The following is an 18,951-nucleotide window of genomic DNA, read 5'->3' on the forward strand; positions in this document are numbered from 1 at the left end:
CCACTATTCCACATAATAAATTTTAGAAAGAAATCTTCATTCCTTGACCCACGAGGCTTTTGTTACAAACCTGGTGATCATAGATATAGGTACATAATCTATCTTCAGAGTGCCATCTGAAGTTTACTGGGGAAACAATATGTGAAATGGTGGACGCATTGATAATATCCATGTAACATTTTGGGGTAAGGCATTGAGGCAATAAGCTTGCATCCCCATGGGCACAACTGCGCACACCTTCTCGCTGAACTGTTTCTTTATACATCTGAATCAGAATTTCTGCTCGGAATGTGCAAAGTCAATTTGGCCAAGGAAGTTAACTTCAGCGTCAGGTATATCGATGATCTGATATCGTTCGAAATCCATCACATAGCCAATTCCCTTCCATTGATTTACCCACCTGAACTAGAAGTAAAGGAGACAAGAGAGACAGCTACTTCTGTTTCATATATAGATCTATGCATAAGATTCAGAGAGACAAGACACACTCCACAAGATTGTATGACATGTGGGATGACTTCAACTTTCCAATAGACAACTTTCCCTTTATATTCTAGCAGCTCAAGCGCTTGGTATCTACTTTTCGCAACTGTTGAGGTACAATCGAGCATGCTCTTTGAATCAAGATTTCAATGAGCGTCATACGACTCTTGCTCAGATGCTGTTTGATCAGGGTTACAACATCAAAAGCCTCAGAAAAGCTTTCAAAATGTTTGATGGTAGACAAGTGGAGGACATTTCCAAATGATGTCCAATGAAATTCCCTATATTGTCTTCTGCCATATGTCCCCATGTTTTTTTTCTGGTTGACAATTGACATGCCTTTGCATGTGCTTGTGACGGTTGCCACCGGTGGTGCAGGGCACGCTCACCTTTTCTCGAACAGCTGGTATCATCACTAATTGATGATTCATAAACACATGCTTGTGATATAGTTGGAATCGTACAATCTGTTTTTTGGTAAAGATTTCTTACGTATATGGAAAGGGTTTTGTTGATTTTTATTTCATATACTTTACACAGCTATTTTGACGTTTACACCAAATGGAATCAATTTCGACGGATCTTCAAGACTGGCTATTCTCTTGTAATGACATTTTATGTTTACCGTTTCCATGGTGAATAAACATCGTATACTTGGTAACCGAAATTGTACTCTGCATTGTGTTTAATATCCAGGCATTTAACTTAAACAGCAACGAAACAGATTGTCGCAAAATAACTACAGTGAAATCTGTGTGAGTGGGTGAGTGGTTGAGTTGAAAAGTATTTCATTTATATCAGTGTGAGGGGAGTGGTGGGTGCCGTAGGGGGTCGGGTAGCCTAGTTGTTAAAGCGTTGGATCGTCACGCCGGGAACCCGGGTTCGATTGCCGACATGGGTACAATGTGTTAAGCCCATTTCTGGTGTCCCCCGCCGTGATATTGCTGGTATATTGCTTCAAAGCGGGGTAAAACCAAACTCACTCACTCACTCACTCAGTGTCAGGCCAGACTGGAATGATGCAGGTTTTAGAGATTTACCACTTTAAAACAACACCGGATTTAAAAAACAAAACAAACAAACTCTTCCAAAACAGATTCCTTAGGACGCAAAAATGCAAAATAGTGTGAAAATGATATCAATGAAAATCGGTGATGACACCAGGTGTTCTTTAAAATGGTAAGCATGTCCTGCTGAACCTTTAGCACCCGCCTCTCATACAACTTTCATAAAAACGTAAGTGTTTGTTAATGCCTAACGTCGCACCCAGCAATACCCTTGGCATACGACGGAGGCTCCTGAACAATCGGCCTCTGAACAATCGAGTCTGGAACAGACAAAGCCGTGATCAGTATCATGAGCAGTGATCCACGTCATTGGGGTATGACGCCTCGCTGTCAACCGAGTCACCAAGCATGACCATCCGATCTATTAAAGTAAGGTTAAGTGAGTAAGGGGGTGTGAAACCTCCCTGTAGAGATCAAAGTATGGGATAGCACGGAACGTGTCATAATAAATTCCTCTGAATATATCCCATAACATTTCTGGAAGAACTTGGCCGGGCCGATCCCCAGTGTAGTTATAAAACAAATCGTAATGAGGGCGAATCTCGGATCCTGTCACGCCTAAGATGTGTAACTCTGCACCACGATTTGCGGTGAATCAGTCGGATGAGCCACCAATGCCATGTCCACAGTCGAATTTCCGAGCTATGATATCAAGAGGTAAATTTGTTTAGAGTGTAAGCAGTTGGATAAAAAAAGGCATGTTTGGTCGTCATATCTTAATTATAACTCCATACATGTTATACAGTCGTCTTAGGCGCCGCAATTCGCTGTGCAGAGTTTCGTCCCTTGGGCACGCCAGAAATCTATGATTGTGGGTTCGAATCCCCAATTATGTTTCTAGGTGTGTCAGAACCAGACCCATGTTCGTGGGTGTCAGCAAAGTGGTAAACGTCTAAGACCTGCATTACTTCGGGCTTTGCTCCAACATTAGGATGACACGCCGTGGTATAACTGGAATTCTGTTCAAAGCGGCGTTAAACCCAACTCACTCACAAGCTAGTACACGAAAATAGGTTTAGTCAGCCTACGTGAATGTATGGCAAGTGATGTATTATGTGAGTCCATTTCTGGTATTCGTGACGACTGTTAGAAGTCTCTAACAGTGCCTCGTCGACTGGACCTCCTCCGTGGTCTACTGGTAGAGCGTGTGCCCGGAGAGCAGTAGGTCCGTGGTTCGATCCCCGGCCGCGTCATATCAAAAGACGTTAAAAGATGGTTCTTATTGTTACCCTGTCTGGCGCTCGGCATTAAGGAGCTAGAACAAGGACTGGTCAGCTCGGAGTCGGCATATTGTGTCTGCGTGGTAGTCATGTTAAACTACGGCATGGCATCTCAGAGGGCTGGCACTATAAATCGGCATCATTCTGTAGTGCAAACTGCCACAGACACACAGTATAAGTATTACATAAGGAAACACATTTTAGTTTTTGTAATATTTCGATGTCTGTGTAAGATGAATTTTCGTTATTGACTTAAACTTAGCAATGTATAGCTTCTAAGAGCATGGAAGCATAGCCTCGAATGATGTTAAACAATCAGTAATTCATATGTTTCATTCAAGTTATGATAAGAGAATTAATAAGAACGTATCTGTGACATAGTTCTGAAATAAATGTGTTATTGGTCAGGAACTGTATGAAACACGATGACACATGTGTGTTATATGAAGCTATTGATAAAACATTGGATCCCGAGTACGCCTCTGGGTGTAAAGGCGTTAGAATTCATATGAGAAATTATAATTATGAAAGTCGACTCACTGAAGGTAATTATTGACTAGATATTAGATATTTATATCGTAGAGAATATATCAAAAATAGGTACTCATTTCAATGCTGATTTATGATACATTAGTCTATTCAAGGCATATGATCGGAGAAAAACGTAGTCAAGGGTCTTATCCTTCGGGGTGTTATGTAATAGCTGGTGTTCCAAACATCGTCAACAATAATATTCACTTGACAGAAACTTAATATTTTAAACGATATGTGGGACACTTGTCCCAAACGTATATAGAGATATACGGATTTCCATAAAACTGAACGCAGTTACTGAGATTTTGAAACAACATACAGCTTTTAAATTATGAATTAATTTATTTCAAAGGTTTACGAAATGTTTGTCGGACAGGTGTACCGAGTTATATCTCACGTTGCAAGAGAACGCTGCATGACGTGATTAATTAATCGACATATTTTCATATTGAGGGGTCATATTTAAACGCTCTCTCTCTCCACCGAGCGTTATACAGATAGTTCTGCGGAAACTGCTCTTACCAGCAGAGGCAACAGTGTATCTTTGATAAGGTCAATTAATTGCATCACATTTCTTCATTAAAACTGAAATAATATTGTTTTACAAGGAATTCATACAATATTGAATAGAACAGTTTGTCTGTGTGTTACCGACAGTTTAAAAGTAGTAATAAAATGTTTTTCCTTTAATACACACACGTTGTTGTTTGTATCAAGGTAAGAACAAACAATATAGAAATAAACTGCGTTTTCGTGACACACCGATGAAACCGTTTGTTATCTTCAAATGACGTGTGTACAAATAGATGCCTTGGCAAAAAAAAACCTCACAGTAACACACCAGATATAGCAATAAGGAAATAAAGTTCGTCTACATGAGACACCGATGAAGGTTTGTTATCTTCAAATGACGTGTGTACAAATAGACGCCTTGGTTAAACACACCCGTTACTATTGCTACACCGAGGACGTGGATTATGAAAATATCATAAGTGTCACTGTTGTTTAAATCTAAATTGTTTATGTCGTGAAGTTTTACGGTAGGATATCAGTATAATATATTCGCCTAATAGGGTCCCTGGAGTATTGCTGATAAGAGAAATGACAAAAACAGAGAAAGTGAGTTTGTGTGTTGTTTAACGCAGCGACTTACAGAGAAAGAGATAGACCAATATATATTGTTTTCATTTGTATGAAGAAAGGCTACTATTTTGTCTTTTTCATCTATTCAAAGTATATAAGAATGTTGAAATATTTGCAGATAGAAGGAATGTTTAGGAGACCTAAACGAACAAACAATACATGAAATGTGTTTCTTCAGCACATATGGTTTTATGGTTTACGAGTTTCGCTTTATTCGAAAAAAATATTTTACAATCTTTGATTTTGATTGAATTTTTAAAATATGTTTTACATGTAATACTTTGTTGGATGTTTTCATTTCTGAGTCCCTGAAAGCGACATTTGTAAGTGATATGTACACCTGACGCTAAATACGTGACCCTCGTTAATTTCATTCATAGTTTTGTGTTCCAAGATATTTTCAGGAATTCGAATAGTTTGGGGACCTATGCGAAACACTCTCTTTTTGATAAGGTAAATGATATCAAAGAGTTTTTTTATATATACAATTTACTCAATTTCATATTTGTTTGAAATTTTACTTTGTTTACTTTCTTGTCGTTACGCTTATCATACTGCTTATCTTTACGCCGTGTATTAAAACGATCTCGTTCGTGTATTTACATTGCCCGTATCTCGAAACTGCATTTTTCCAAAGAAAATGACTATTTGTTTTGTATCGGAAACTCATTGAATAAATCGTGATTAAAATCGTTTTAGGAGACAGTTGTGATAACAGTTAGGATGTAACTACTGACGTCTATTCCACGACAAATCAAGGACTTATCTGTCACTGACTATCCTCGTTATAACAACAGAATAGGTAGATATGGTATCTTAATGCGCTATAAACGTGTCTAGGGTCCTATTTGTGCATTAATCACAGCTATAATCCCGTTGTACGGTGATAATAGGAGTCAAGGGCTTCGGTAGCACTGTAAATCTTACCCAAAATGTAAGTAATTGATTTTACGATAAAACCGTTCACAGCGGAGCCATTTCGTTAATAGAAGACTTGTCCCTTAAGCATCTTACAAATTGTGATGTTGTCAAATAAATATCAGTTTAACAGCGGGTAACTTGATACTTTTGTTTCAGCATTAATACTACTTTTAGAATCAGTCAAAGAAAATTGTGAATTTTATCATTTGCGCTTTTAGATACAGAATATTGTTGAAGGAAATGCGCACGTTTTAATGGATAAGAAAAACTGTTATCTATTATTAACCATTTCGAAATAACATGGTATGCATTCATAAATGACTATGCGTTTCATTGGGATATCAAAACACTATTCTGCTGCCGTTATCGTTAGAAATATAAAAATACAGTGTTAAATCTTACCTCAGTGCGTGAGAAGTTCGTGGATCGAAGTTCCTATAAATACAAATATGTTGCAAGTATTCTCTTCATCGGTCGATCGCAATTGATGATATAATGTGGGTTCTGACTACAAACCGAACTCTTTTCAGGAAATATTGCCAATATCGGCTATAAACATGGGAATGTATAGATATGCCCCCCTTAGTGTCCTTCGATTGGCTCGTAAATGTCACGTGATTAAAATAAACCAATTAAACGGCAGTATCGCTGTCCGTGTCGCTCGATTTGTCATGATTGAAAAATGACCCCTCGTGTACCGAAGGAGCAATATTTTGTCTTAATCAGACACACTGCATATTTGAAGTTGGGCCGACATGAATTTTTCATTGCTCTCTATTCTGTTTATTTCACATCTATATTCATTTGAACGCCTAAGCTAACAGCAAAATGGATAGAAGACTTTTTTCCTCCTCCCAAACAAGAAACCTATAATTTTGTAAAATTCACCGATGTTGAGATAAAACGAGCATGACTCTCTTCAATCAAAATGAATGCTTTAATCAAGCTTGTCTGGGTTCGAGGGATCCAATAAAGATGTGGACCTCGAGATATCACGACTCGAAATTAAATGCCCCCCTTTTTCGCCTCCCTCCCCTTGAAATCCCCCTCCATATGATCGGTTCACTCTGAGAAAACATCATACGTCGATTTTGATTCCATTTCGTTTTATCCAATCAATGGTAACACACTGGCCTAAACAGAACCTCAAACTAGTCGATTGAAAGATAGATTTTATTCGTTTCAATAATTGACATTTTCCTATTAGTTTGACGAATGGTGTCCATTCGTCAAGGGAGGTAATTCTATTATTCCCGTCCAGTGATATTTTTGCTGAGAAAGTTTAATTTTCGAGGTACCTCTACCAAGGTCTGCCACTGCATGCGACAAGACAAAACCAAATTAAACAGTATCTTCCTTTTATTCAAGCAATGCTTTGACACCATGTGTGAAACGTGGAGTTTTTGATTTGTGAGATACGAATGAATCTACAGAGTCCCTCTCAATTTCTTTCTGGTCCTGAGTGAAATTAATTAAAAGCCTTAGCGATTGCTGCGTCTTCATGCAGGGGAATCAATAAGAAGCAAGAAAAGGAAATAGTAAATCTTTCAAGAAGTCAATAGCAATCGAGAGAGCGAAAGACTCAGGGATGCATGATTAGCGTGTGGCCATAGCTTCTTCAATCACAGCCCCCCTCGTTGCCCTATCTGAATGCTACAGCTGTGATCAACCCCGAGAATTGTCAACTTTTATAATTTGTCTCTCACCCCAAATCAAACGACTCAGCGAACGCTGGCCTGAGGGTCGGTCTCATTTGGTAAACGACTTATTTTGGCCAAATTGAGCAGAGATGAAAGACTTTGAAGAAAAAATTAAGAAAATCACAGATTTGGCACAGCGTCATAGAGGATTTATGTTTCACAAATGAATATTTATTGTAATATTTTTCTGCCAAATAATGATGTTATTTCGGCAATTTGAATTTCATGTCATTGTTTGATGGCCGAATGAGAACGGTGATTTATGACAGATAGTTGGAAGATTAGAAATCTCACAGAGTTTCATTTTTTCCTTCTTTTCAACGGCATTCCTTTGCACTAGGTCAATCTAGCCTTACCGCGGTGAATCAAATATTGCATTATGCTTCAGTGAATGATATATTTATCAAAGAGTGGATTTAACTCTACCCTGCCCTTTTCATCAAAAACCACTAAAATATGTATATATGTTATTAGAAATACATAACAAAACATTAATCATTCAGTTGTGCTTTTTCTAAATCAATCCACGACTTTATGTATTCATCCAGTGACTCTTATCATGGCATGTGCTAATTATGCAAGACATATCTCTGTATCGCGATTTGTCAGCATAACGCATTAAAGATTAAACATTAATGTTTGGCATTATAAATCTTAATTCAAAAGATAAAATCCCCCGAATATGATATGAGAAATCAGAGAAGAGCCACCGTGTCATTTCGCAAATGCAATAGACATTTTAGAGACTTGCAATGACTACATACCTCCCAGGATTGCTATATTCCAACGCATGAACTCGCATAATTCGTTTATTAATCCATCTCCATATAATGGTTGCAGTAAACACACATGCAATGCCATATTTCAACGCATAGACATGAATAAAACACTTTCGTGTATTCGTCCATCGTCATGGTATAACAATTGCAATACACATTTAGCCAAACGTGTCGATTTCATTGTGTGAATGAGAAATGAAATGTACATACATACATGTGATACTGACTTGTAGCTATATCAGTGTATCTTTCCTTCGCGTGATGGGGCGGGAAGATATTTTAGATATATATGTATGAGAAACGTTGTGGGATAATGCTGATGGGATTGTCTGGATTTGCTGAAACAGTATATTGAACACGCAAGAAAATGCCTGGCTTTATTGTTTTTGTTTATTTGTTTGTTTATTAGTCAGTTGACTGTTCAGACAATGTGATGATGAGAGTTTTTGCAGCATAATGTGACATATAATTATCGTTACATTTTCAATTAATTAGAATGCTTGTAAATTGCATATTAGGTTAAAAAAGATAATTGACCAAATTACTCACATATCCTTTGCAAGTGTCTATAAATCTTTTTTTAAAATATTTCTTTCTGATTCTTTAACCACTATTTCTATATTCATGACTTGCATTAATGTTCCCTTGTTAACAATATTTCGATCCGAAAATCTACATATTCATTGCGACTTATTCCATTAGCTGGTGAATGGAACAAAATATGTGTTTTTTAATATGATATCACAGTTATTACCTTGAAATGAATATGGAAATTGAATCAATACATATAAAAATAGTGTTTTACAGTTGTTTAATAAATATTCCTATATTGGACTTTTTTCAGACACACAATTCGCCCATTTGTACGAGCTCCTCTCGAAGATTCATCAGAAAGACGAACTACTTCTTAATGCGGAATACGGATTCCATTTAAAGAGTGAAGAGTGTATAAAGAACACATTAGGGGGGTCCCTAAACAGTCAGTGACAAAGTGGAATTTCGGCAAAAAACAAATCACAGAGTGGGATTAGTGTCACGCAGCCAAAACACTTTCAGAACTAATGAATGAAAGACAGGACAAGCTTCGTATAATGTATTTTGCGCCCAAAGTAATTTTCATCTGTTTAGGCACTACTTTTTAGCGATTGGTACCTAATCACTGAGAAAAAAATCACTTGTCTTGAAAGCGATGTGCCCCTTAATCAGAATCAGAGATATTATGAGCGCAGAACCTGGATCCGACCCCAGCGGAGTTCGTTTCAACCAATGGCAATTCATCACTATGTCCTCGAAGTTTGTGTTAGTTAATGCAAACAACGTTAACAAAACCATAATCTTATAATCTTTCAAATATTCCTGATTTATTGAAATAAAGTGTCATCGGAAAATTGAAAGTCAAATCAGTCTCTTGTTTGACCCTTTCACATCTTTGCTCAGACTTTTTGGCTCCACTTTTGATATTCGTCGTTCGTTTTTGTATCCACTAGACAGAACTGCGCCTACATTTGCATAATGTCATGTTAGATCGAATGAAAACCATTCGCGAGGTGGGACCCCGTGATTAAAAAAAGACTTACAGAAGCGAATTTTAAAGAACAAGAATATTTTAGAGAAAATTGCTTTTTCGGGAGAAAAATTATGCACGTGAGAAAGATTCGTCGTTAAAGCATTACACAGGAGGTTACGACAGATCTTATGGTCATTTTCATCCCAATATATTTCTGTCAATTTTATACCATAGTTTTATTTCTTGAAGGTTTTGTATTTTTTGTAATGCAGTCTCATATTTGTTCTTTCTTTAAGAACAAAGCTTTACAATATTGACTTTCGACTGTATCATAACGAAATAACAGTATATATTCTAGAATCACCAGAATGAATGTGATACTCGCATATTACCGCTCGAGAAACATGATGTTCTATTGACCAACATAAATAGAACATACACCGAACAATATAAGTCTATGGCATCGATATTAGTTCATTTAGTTTGTATGTTGTATTCTGAAATACAACCCTGTCATACATAATGGAAGCCGTTGCTTTTTGTAGTCATAAACGATAGGGGCATTGATACGTCATTTATCAGCAGCAGCAATTATGCATCGTTATCCGTTATAGCATTGTTAAGTTGTCAGGTGTATTACAATAATAACATGCTGCTATAATCTTTGAACTTTTTACGACCTATGTGGGTATATCGCACTTATAAACAGTTGAATTCTTGACTTATTGTCAGAATATATTAACATATTTATTGATATTATTTTCAAACTGTGAGAGTAAAATATCTGACTCGTCATCCAAATATTCTTCACATGCTTCGCTGTTTGTGTATTTCTGTATGACACTCAAAAACACCCTTTAAAAGGAGTCAGAGCCCAACTGAAAGTTAATTACTAAAATTGGTCGGAGTCTTTCCAGTGAGTTATCGTTAATGCTGACAACAATTTGGGCAGATGTGGTTTAAAACCTTCTTTGTGTTTTATCAACGGACCGAAAGGCAATAAACTACGAGGGGGACAAATGTCGTCATACCCCTCCTCATCCTCACCCCTCCCTCCCGCTGTATCCCTCCCCCTTCTTCCGACCCCCTGCCCCTCAGTCGCCTCCCATGTAACGGGCAGTGATTAAGTCATTAAGTCCAGCGGTCATAAATTACACATGGATTGAAGGTGGCTTTCTCATTTCGATGACCTCCTTCAGATTTGCCACGTGGCTCGTGACGCCCCGCCGTACCCTCAACTCAGCGACCCCACCCCCTCCTCCGACCGTCTTCAACGACCCCATGTCTGAATAAGTTTTCAGTGAAAATGCATTTTATTCGATATTGTCAGGACAAACATTTAGAATGCACGTGACGAAATGTGTCAAATTGACAAAACATATTGTCATTTACATATCTAATAAATTATACTTTTTGAAATGTGTTCCATTTCATCTCAATGTTCATGGGGTGTTGACAAGCAAGATGTATGGGTGACAGATTTGTATTATCGAGGCCTTTATAACAAATTAATCAATACAAGCGTTAAAATAATTAAGTGGCAATTAAGGGGTGTTGGATGCAAATACTAAGACGGTAACAACTTCATTCACCCCATAAAAAAATTAGATCCTTGAAACATAATGAACACACATTTTAGTAAAGACTTTTAATTTGGTTATTTTTGAAGGCAACATTCATCAAACTATGGCTTTGAACGAAATTTCGTCTTAAGATGCACAGTTCTACTCAAAACGGTAATACCTGGACGATAGTAATATTAATGAACTGCTCAATAAATAAAATTCTGAAACAATGTACATTAGCGTGGTATATGCATACAATACTATACATAGTTTTCTCACATATGTCTTCATTGACCATGGACACATTAAAACCTACGTTATAAGTTCCATAGACACGAATGCACACAGACAGCCAACATTTCGGAATGTTAGCCTAATTGGTGGATGTCGTACTCAAACTAACCTCTGGCATCCAAAAACAATAAAAGTCCCACACAATTAACCGTATCTGTGACGACGGCTGCAAAAGTATCGTTGTACACTGTAACGTCCCAATTATAATGGACGCTCGGAAATAGAAGGCAAATCTACCGTGACAATACTTCTTCCAGTGACAAATGTTGATGGGGAGGGGTGGGGAATGGTCGACAGGGATGGGGAATGGTCGACAGGGGTGGGGATTGGTCGATGGGGGTGGGGAATGGTCAATATGGGCTGGGAGTGTTGCTTATGATAATCTTGACGCCAGATTTAGTCCAGTTTTAATACCTTACACAACAAATAGCACATTTACTTTACAGTCACCACAATGTCAATGAAAGCATAGTTTTAATGTTTATGGCATAAACCGTTTTTCAACCAATTTGTTTTCTGATTTATGTTAACATGATGTTATTTTTGGGGTCAATTTAGTTCAATTTCAGGTCATAAAGCTAACTGTTTCTCATAAAGCATACATTAAATATGTATCTATTTGTGTAGAGATCTGCCATGTCTGTCTTCCTCCGAGTCTTTGGTTTCATGGACGAAATCTTCATGGAGGAAAACACGAAATGTAATAGCTTGGGAACAATTATTGTGATACTGGATTTTGATTCTTCATACCAAAATAAACAATTAATGTTCATCTACATATTGTTTTAAGGAAATTATTTACTTAAGATCTGCCTCTTGCAACCCAGTTAAAGTTTTGTTTTACTTCACTGCACATTTAATATATATATATATTTATTTATTTAAGTTGAACAATGGTTTTAAACTTGTACATATCTACTTATTTCAATGAACGAAATTAATCATATAAAATGGTTTTACAAAAGAACAACAGTATAAAATCATAACATTAATTCAAAGTAGTGAGACGTTCTATCTTAAATATACCCCACCCTAAATACCTACAAAATCCCGACCCCACCTAAAATCCCCGACCCGTATTGACCCCTGACCTTCCTGATTACCGAAACCTATGAACTGGCGGCGAAGGAGTGCTTTTATCGCGAGCAGCCCTCAGTAACACTTCATAATTCACCACTGAAATCAACGCCATTCTTTTCCATCTCTATATCGGCAACGGAACAATAAAATCGTTATAACGGCAATGTTTATGAGGCAAATAACACCGAAACGCTCGTAATAGCTGCCGGTTATAGATCATAGCGGCCCGCATAATACTATAGGTACATGCATTAAAGCTTGATATCAACATCGTAGCGTCTATAGATAACTTGAAATCTACAAACGGAGAATATTTTTACGAGACGACAAAAAAATGAAGACGGCGAAAAAAGGTAATAAATTCACACCCCGATGTAATGGGGGCTAAGTATTACACTGTCAGTTATTGCGCCAATTGTAAATCAAAGTTTAAATGTAGTACCCACCTTGCTATGCAAAGATTGACAGGTAGGGACAGCTATGAAGTCCCGTCGGCTTCCTTTGATCTTTCCGACAAACCCTCTTATTGGACAGCGAGACAGTACAATAAATTCATAAAACTACTCTCTTGATGGCGTCGTGTTCATTTCTTTCTCGGCCGTATCATACTTAGGCTGTTTAGCGGCACTAGACCGGAACTACTTCATTTGTATAGCAGACGGGCCTTTCGCGTAGTGATATATATTCCAGCCAATCGGAGCGCTTGTAACAAACCGCTGTTGGCGAGCCGCGGCAGCAGACAAAATTGCATTCTGGAAATGGGAACAAGATATGAAGCGATTTTACGGCAAATATAGGGCTTCTTGTGAATGAAATGATAACAAGTTGTTATTAACTGTAGGTTAATCAAGAAAAAGATGCATTTTTAAATCAGCGGGGTGATATTTCGTTCAAATGGCTATTTCCAACACAGTTTGTATGCCAGATAGGTGGGTTGCTTCATTATGGCAGTGTTTTTATACTTGTTCACCAGTTTCGCCTATAGCGAAATATTTAATGTTTGATATATAGTTTTCTTAAATCTATGACACAATTACTTAGTAAATGGCTTATTTTAGACTTGACTCAAAACAATAACAAACGATAACTATATTAACCTTATCCCCTTAAAACAATGCACTTTTTTAAAGAAGGCATCTTGAAAACACAAATAAGACAAAACACCAGGTTTATAATGAAGAACACGATTCATGTTAATAATAAAAAAAAATATATTGAGACCATTCTTCCCTCACAGAATCTAGTATGCAAGTTGTATAAAAAAGATTCACAAAAAAACTTTTTCACAAATTTGGACAAAAGAACATGACCACATAACGATTTTCTGTGCATATTCCGGATAGTTTTACCGATATGCATGGCAGATGTCTATGAGATTATGGTAGGTATCTAACAGAGCGGAATATTGTGTGTGTTTAGAAATTGTAAAAACAAAAAAACAAATACAATTCACCATTTGAGAAAATGCATTATTCAATGGTTAGATACAGAAAGCTGCCTGTTCTAGCGCTTTGGCGTTTTGAAAGATTCGGGCAGCAAAAAGCTTTGAAAATAGCATGGAGATTTTGCATACTTTCACACAAATGGAGCCTGAATGATTCATTTTCGTGCGTGGACACAAAATCGTTAAGAACATGTCTCGTCTGATTTGAAGCGTCTTTTCAGCAGTCATTGACAACAGTCATAAAACATTCAAGCATTTGTCCGGAAAATTAACGGTTAGAATTGTTCCGGCAGAATGCAAAAGAAAATTATTGACAAAGCCCCCCAACGATTTAACAGCTATAGCGAGTCACTTTCTCCCCTCACACTCTGAAGAACTTCCTTCAAGGTAGATAAATCACCTCGCGACTTGGCCCAAGTTTTCGGAGGAAGCAAATTATTTATACACCTATCTCTTGTGATCGGATGGTTTGGAAATACCTATATATTTCTTCAATGCGAGTTTGGCACACAAGAAATACGGTTGTGATTTTATCATGTTTTTACTTTGAGTGACACGTGTCAGGGAAGAGGTATTGTTAGCGCTCCTGTAGAACAGTCTACCTTTCCGACAATCAATTATTCACAACAAGGCATATGTGATGCGGGGATGCTCTTCCCATATTTCACAATTGCCACTTTGTGGGATTCAGAAGCAGAAATGAAGTACTGAATTTCATCTTTGGGAATTGAAAGAAACGTCTTTTCGATTTTATGTCACTTGCGATTTAAGAGTTAAATGTTTTAGTGATATTCAAAATTAAACAGTAAAACTGAGAGAAGGTCTTTATATGGTTTTAACGATTTGTCTTATTTCGTATTCAAAATAAGAATTTAAGTTCGTTGTTTATCATCTTTGGTTATTTTGATAGCTGCTTTAGGACATCCCATCAAATATGAATATTCATAATACGATATATATTTTACATCGCCTCACAAAACATAGCAATGCTACAGAATCAGAAATCTATGTACGTGAGGTTATATTTTCTGATTTAAAAAGTATGTTTACGGCGTTCAAATATTCCTCACACCTTCAGGAATGATGGCCATAGAATAGACGAAGTCTCGTTTTGTTTCACAATAAACATTCAAGCAGATGCTGAAAGCTCCAATTGCCCAAATAACCATAAACCTAGCATACGAGAAATACCATGGAATATGAGGAAGCACATGCGCCTTTCCCTCAAGTCAATTACCATCACCAGTCGTTTCCAATGCTCGCCATGACCAAAATATGAAGGTGATATTAGCGCGTGTAAAGGCAAAGTTATCTCCCCTTGACAGGTCAATTGCTGTAATCCAACCTTATTATGAATGGTTCCGACTTTCCGCGGACACAGTGTATGGCACCGAGGCGCCTAACATTACAAATGACTGCCGCGTTTGTTCATAACCACTAAATACACCTCCTTATTTCGCTAGAGCCCTTGAGCAGCAGGACACATCCTTCTTCATGGCATTAAAGTTATGATTATGAATTATGACGTCATTATATCAGCGTTCTGAAAGATTGATGTCAAGCCTACATGCAATCATGATTTGCTTCTAAACACATTAAGCATCACATTAGACCTAATAGAACGGCACTGGTCTTCACACATAGCTACGTCCCTTTAAGAAGTAAGGAACCGCTAAATTCGATGATGGAACAGAATTGGTTCCTGGGGATGTTTGGGATGCCGTATCATCAATGACATTATTCTGATTTTTATTAACATCCGGGAAACGTTTTAATTGGTTTAATGCTGCCGTGGTATTTGAGAATTAGGGGAAAGGGGAGCTAAGGAAGATGGGGTACCCTGCTGTGCAGAGTTGAGTGTCTTTGATGTGCCAGGATCCGCGGATCGTTTGTTCGAATCCAATTTTTCACCGTGGTATATTTTTTTGTTTTCCCCATCGTGATAGTTGGTGCCACCAAAGTCTAAATTCTGCACCACTTCGGACTTGCATCCCACGTCGATGTAATACACACTGTGATATGACTGGTAGGTATGGGTACTGACTAATTTATCTGAAATGGTTTGAAGTTCCATTTTGTGTTTGTTTAAATAATTTTACAACTTAGTGTATCCATGGGTTCTAACGCTATACATGACGTAGTGTGAGTGAGTATGTGAGTTGGGTTTAACGCTGCTTTTAACAGTATTCCAGTTATATCACGGCGTGTCAGCTTAATGTTGGAGGAAAGCCCGAAGTGATGCAGGTCCCACGTTTACCACTTCGGTGAAACCCACGAGCACGGGTATGGTGCTGACAAACCTAGAAACATAATTGGGGCGAACCGGGATTCGAACCCACAATCATAGGTTTCTGGCGTGCCCAAGGGACGCAACTCTGCACAGCGAATCGCGGCGCCTTAGACGACTGGGCCACCCGTGCCCCCTACATGACGTAGTAACGTGTTTGTCTCAAACATGGTCTACGTGGATGTCCTCTGTGACATGTCTACACCCCAACATGACCCTACATGAATAGCATTAAACATCCGCATGAAGATGAGAGGCATGGGTTTGAATGCATCAATGCTGCGTACACTAACGCACATGTGTTGTTCACATTATTCCCTGACACGACCCCATTTGCCGTGACGTCACGGCTTGGTAAGGGTTCACGTTGGCATTATAACGAGGTTAAATTAAATACGTGCATTGTTGTACCGAGGTGAGGTCCCCGACGTTCAAGATTATTGCGCTTATATAGCGACATTGTTGGTCGGAGTGAGTGAGTGGGTATGGTTGTACGCCGTTTTTAGCAATATTTCAGCGATATCACGACGGAGGACCCCAGAAATGGGCCTCACAAAATCTACCCACGTGGGGACTCGAACAAGGGTCTTCGGCGTGATAGGCTGTTGTACGGAGAGTTGCTATTTGGCGTAAAAGTTGACTGTATTGCGTATGTTTTATTTAGACAATGTACTCGTTTGTGAAGGTTCCTTTACATAAAAAAGTACAAATACCAATAAGGATGTATCAGTTGATTGAGTGAGTGAGTTTGGTCCTACGATGCTTTTAACAATATTCCGACAGCACAGTGGGTTTGTCACCATCTAGGGAATCGAACTCAAGCTTTCGGCGTGACGCTTTAACCACGAGGCTATCCAACTTCCTCTAAATTAAAATGAATGTATTAGGTTTCAGTTACAAATGAATAGCGATGCAGTTAATAAGAAGTTTGGGATGGGAACAGTTTAAGGGGTACCCTGTAGAATCATGTCATCACACACTGCTCTCACACTTGGCGTTGAAAAGAGCCTTTACATTCCTTGTGTAAAATTCCTTTTTTTACATCCAATCGGCCTCTTCACTTGACATCTAGACTAACATTTAGTCTCTGAAATTCTATATTACACAATATACTTCTTGACTCTAAAAGTAAAATAGAAATTCCCTATGCTTATTTCATGTGGAATAGAGCTAGCTAGAGCTAACTAGACTTGCTTTTGTATGCGTTTCTAGATTTTTTTCCATAAGATAAATATATTCCACAGTCATGGTGCAGTACTCCTTGACCTCGTGCACTTCATAGTGTTCATAAGTAAAAGTCTGATGTTTGATATTTCACTCCGTGGTGAAAATACTCCGCAAGAATCCTAAGATCTGGGGATCCTGTAAACACAGCACCAAAGCTCATCCCAGAGATTCCCTATAGTGATGAAGCAGGGGAGCAAGAAGGTCAATACGTTCTGGAACGAGAAATAGAAATTTGGAAATATAGCAATCAATGTATCCCACAAAAATGGTACCACGATTTGGACAAACTTAATAAATCTCCGTAGATCTGTGCGTCTAGTTTCCAGCTACACGTGTAACTGTCACCTCGTTGGATCTGTAATATGACCATAATGAAACACCACCAAATGGATTATGCGCCACCACAGTTCCATCCACAATACATTCCTGGCACCGTCTGTAAATACACCGTCGAAGGACAGATTGAATCAGATCTCATCTGAGAACAGAACAGAACAGAACTGAAGACCACGGACCATCTCTGACGATGTCGGCGCCATTGCAAACGAACTTGCCTGTGACGTGCTGTCAGTACTGTCATGACTGTGTGGAGAACGGAAGCCAGTAGAACGCAACCTTCTTCTAAGTTCGGTTATCGAGTAGTAATTCCTCTCTTTATCTAATCTATTTCAAACAATACCTGCCGCTTCACAACCCTTAGCCTTTCTCGATCTGCATCACTTCATCTTCATGTATCTCGAACTACGTCGTCTGTTTTGAATCATAATATTGAGTCATGTCAATAAATCTCTCGAATTACATCCATACACTTAGGGGATTGGGGTAGCTGAGTGGTTGAAGCGTTGGCTCGTTGTCCCGCGCTGGGATATGGCAGGAATATTGCAGAATGCGGGGTAAAACCATCCTCACACACTATTGGTATTACGTCACTACATCGCCAAAACAACACCACTAGATTAGCCTTCCAAAGTAACACAAATCTAAACCATACAACGTTAATGCGTCTATTTCGAAGTATTCCATAGTTGCATTCTGCCGCATGTATCTCGATTGATGCTACATTTTATATCACTACATCTATCCAGAATCATAAGGTCGCTTTGACGTTGTACAAAATATTTAGAGAACAGCCTCTTCACCTTCGACCGTTTATCCCGAACCACAAAAATCCAGACTGCAAAAAATGGTTCAGGTCCACTTGGGGCTCATGTGGGTTGGGAAAATTGGACCTAATTGGGTAGCCCTTTTAGGCCCCTTTCAGATTTGTCCAAGAGACCCAACAAGGTCCTGAGTGGGCATATATGTATAGCCCCTATTGGATCTACATGGATTGTGTCTAGAACGGTGTTTATGTGTTTATTCTTATGATATTAACCCGCAGGCTTTATGTGAAGTGTTGCATTACTACCTCATATATTCACATGTTTATAAACTTTAAGGTATATATTCAATATTTCATGTCAAAATTTTCACATCACCAGTCTTGAATCTTACTCCCTGATCACATCACATTATTTATACCAAGTCATACTCCCTATTCATATCACATCACCAGGGTTGAATCATACTTCCTATTCATATCACATCACCAGGGTTGAATCATACTCCCTATTCATATCACATCACCAGGGTTGAATCATACTTCCCATTCATATCACATCACCAGTGTTGAATCATACTTCCCATTCATATCACACCAC

At 38.3% G+C, this 18,951-nt stretch overlaps 1 protein-coding gene across 2 annotated transcripts in view; it reads right to left on the reverse strand.

The window, feature by feature from the left end:
• Positions 1-12,870, reverse strand: part of LOC139463916 (homeobox protein Hox-A6-like) — a 77,403-nt gene extending 64,533 nt beyond the window's left edge. Inside the window, exon 1 of one of the 2 annotated variants that reach the window (XM_071245341.1) lies at positions 12,740-12,870. The gene's annotated coding sequence lies outside the window, so the exon portion shown is untranslated. Of the gene's footprint in view, positions 1-5,770; positions 5,805-12,739 lie in introns of those variants that run through there. The other variant, XM_071245344.1, reaches the window with a different exon arrangement.
• Between the last annotated feature and the right edge of the window lie 6,081 nt (positions 12,871-18,951).

Source organism: Haliotis cracherodii, unplaced genomic scaffold (genome assembly GCF_022045235.1).
Source record: "Haliotis cracherodii isolate W230 unplaced genomic scaffold, xgHalCrac1.p SCAF_16, whole genome shotgun sequence".
Classification (NCBI taxonomy): Eukaryota; Metazoa; Mollusca; class Gastropoda; order Lepetellida; family Haliotidae; genus Haliotis; species Haliotis cracherodii.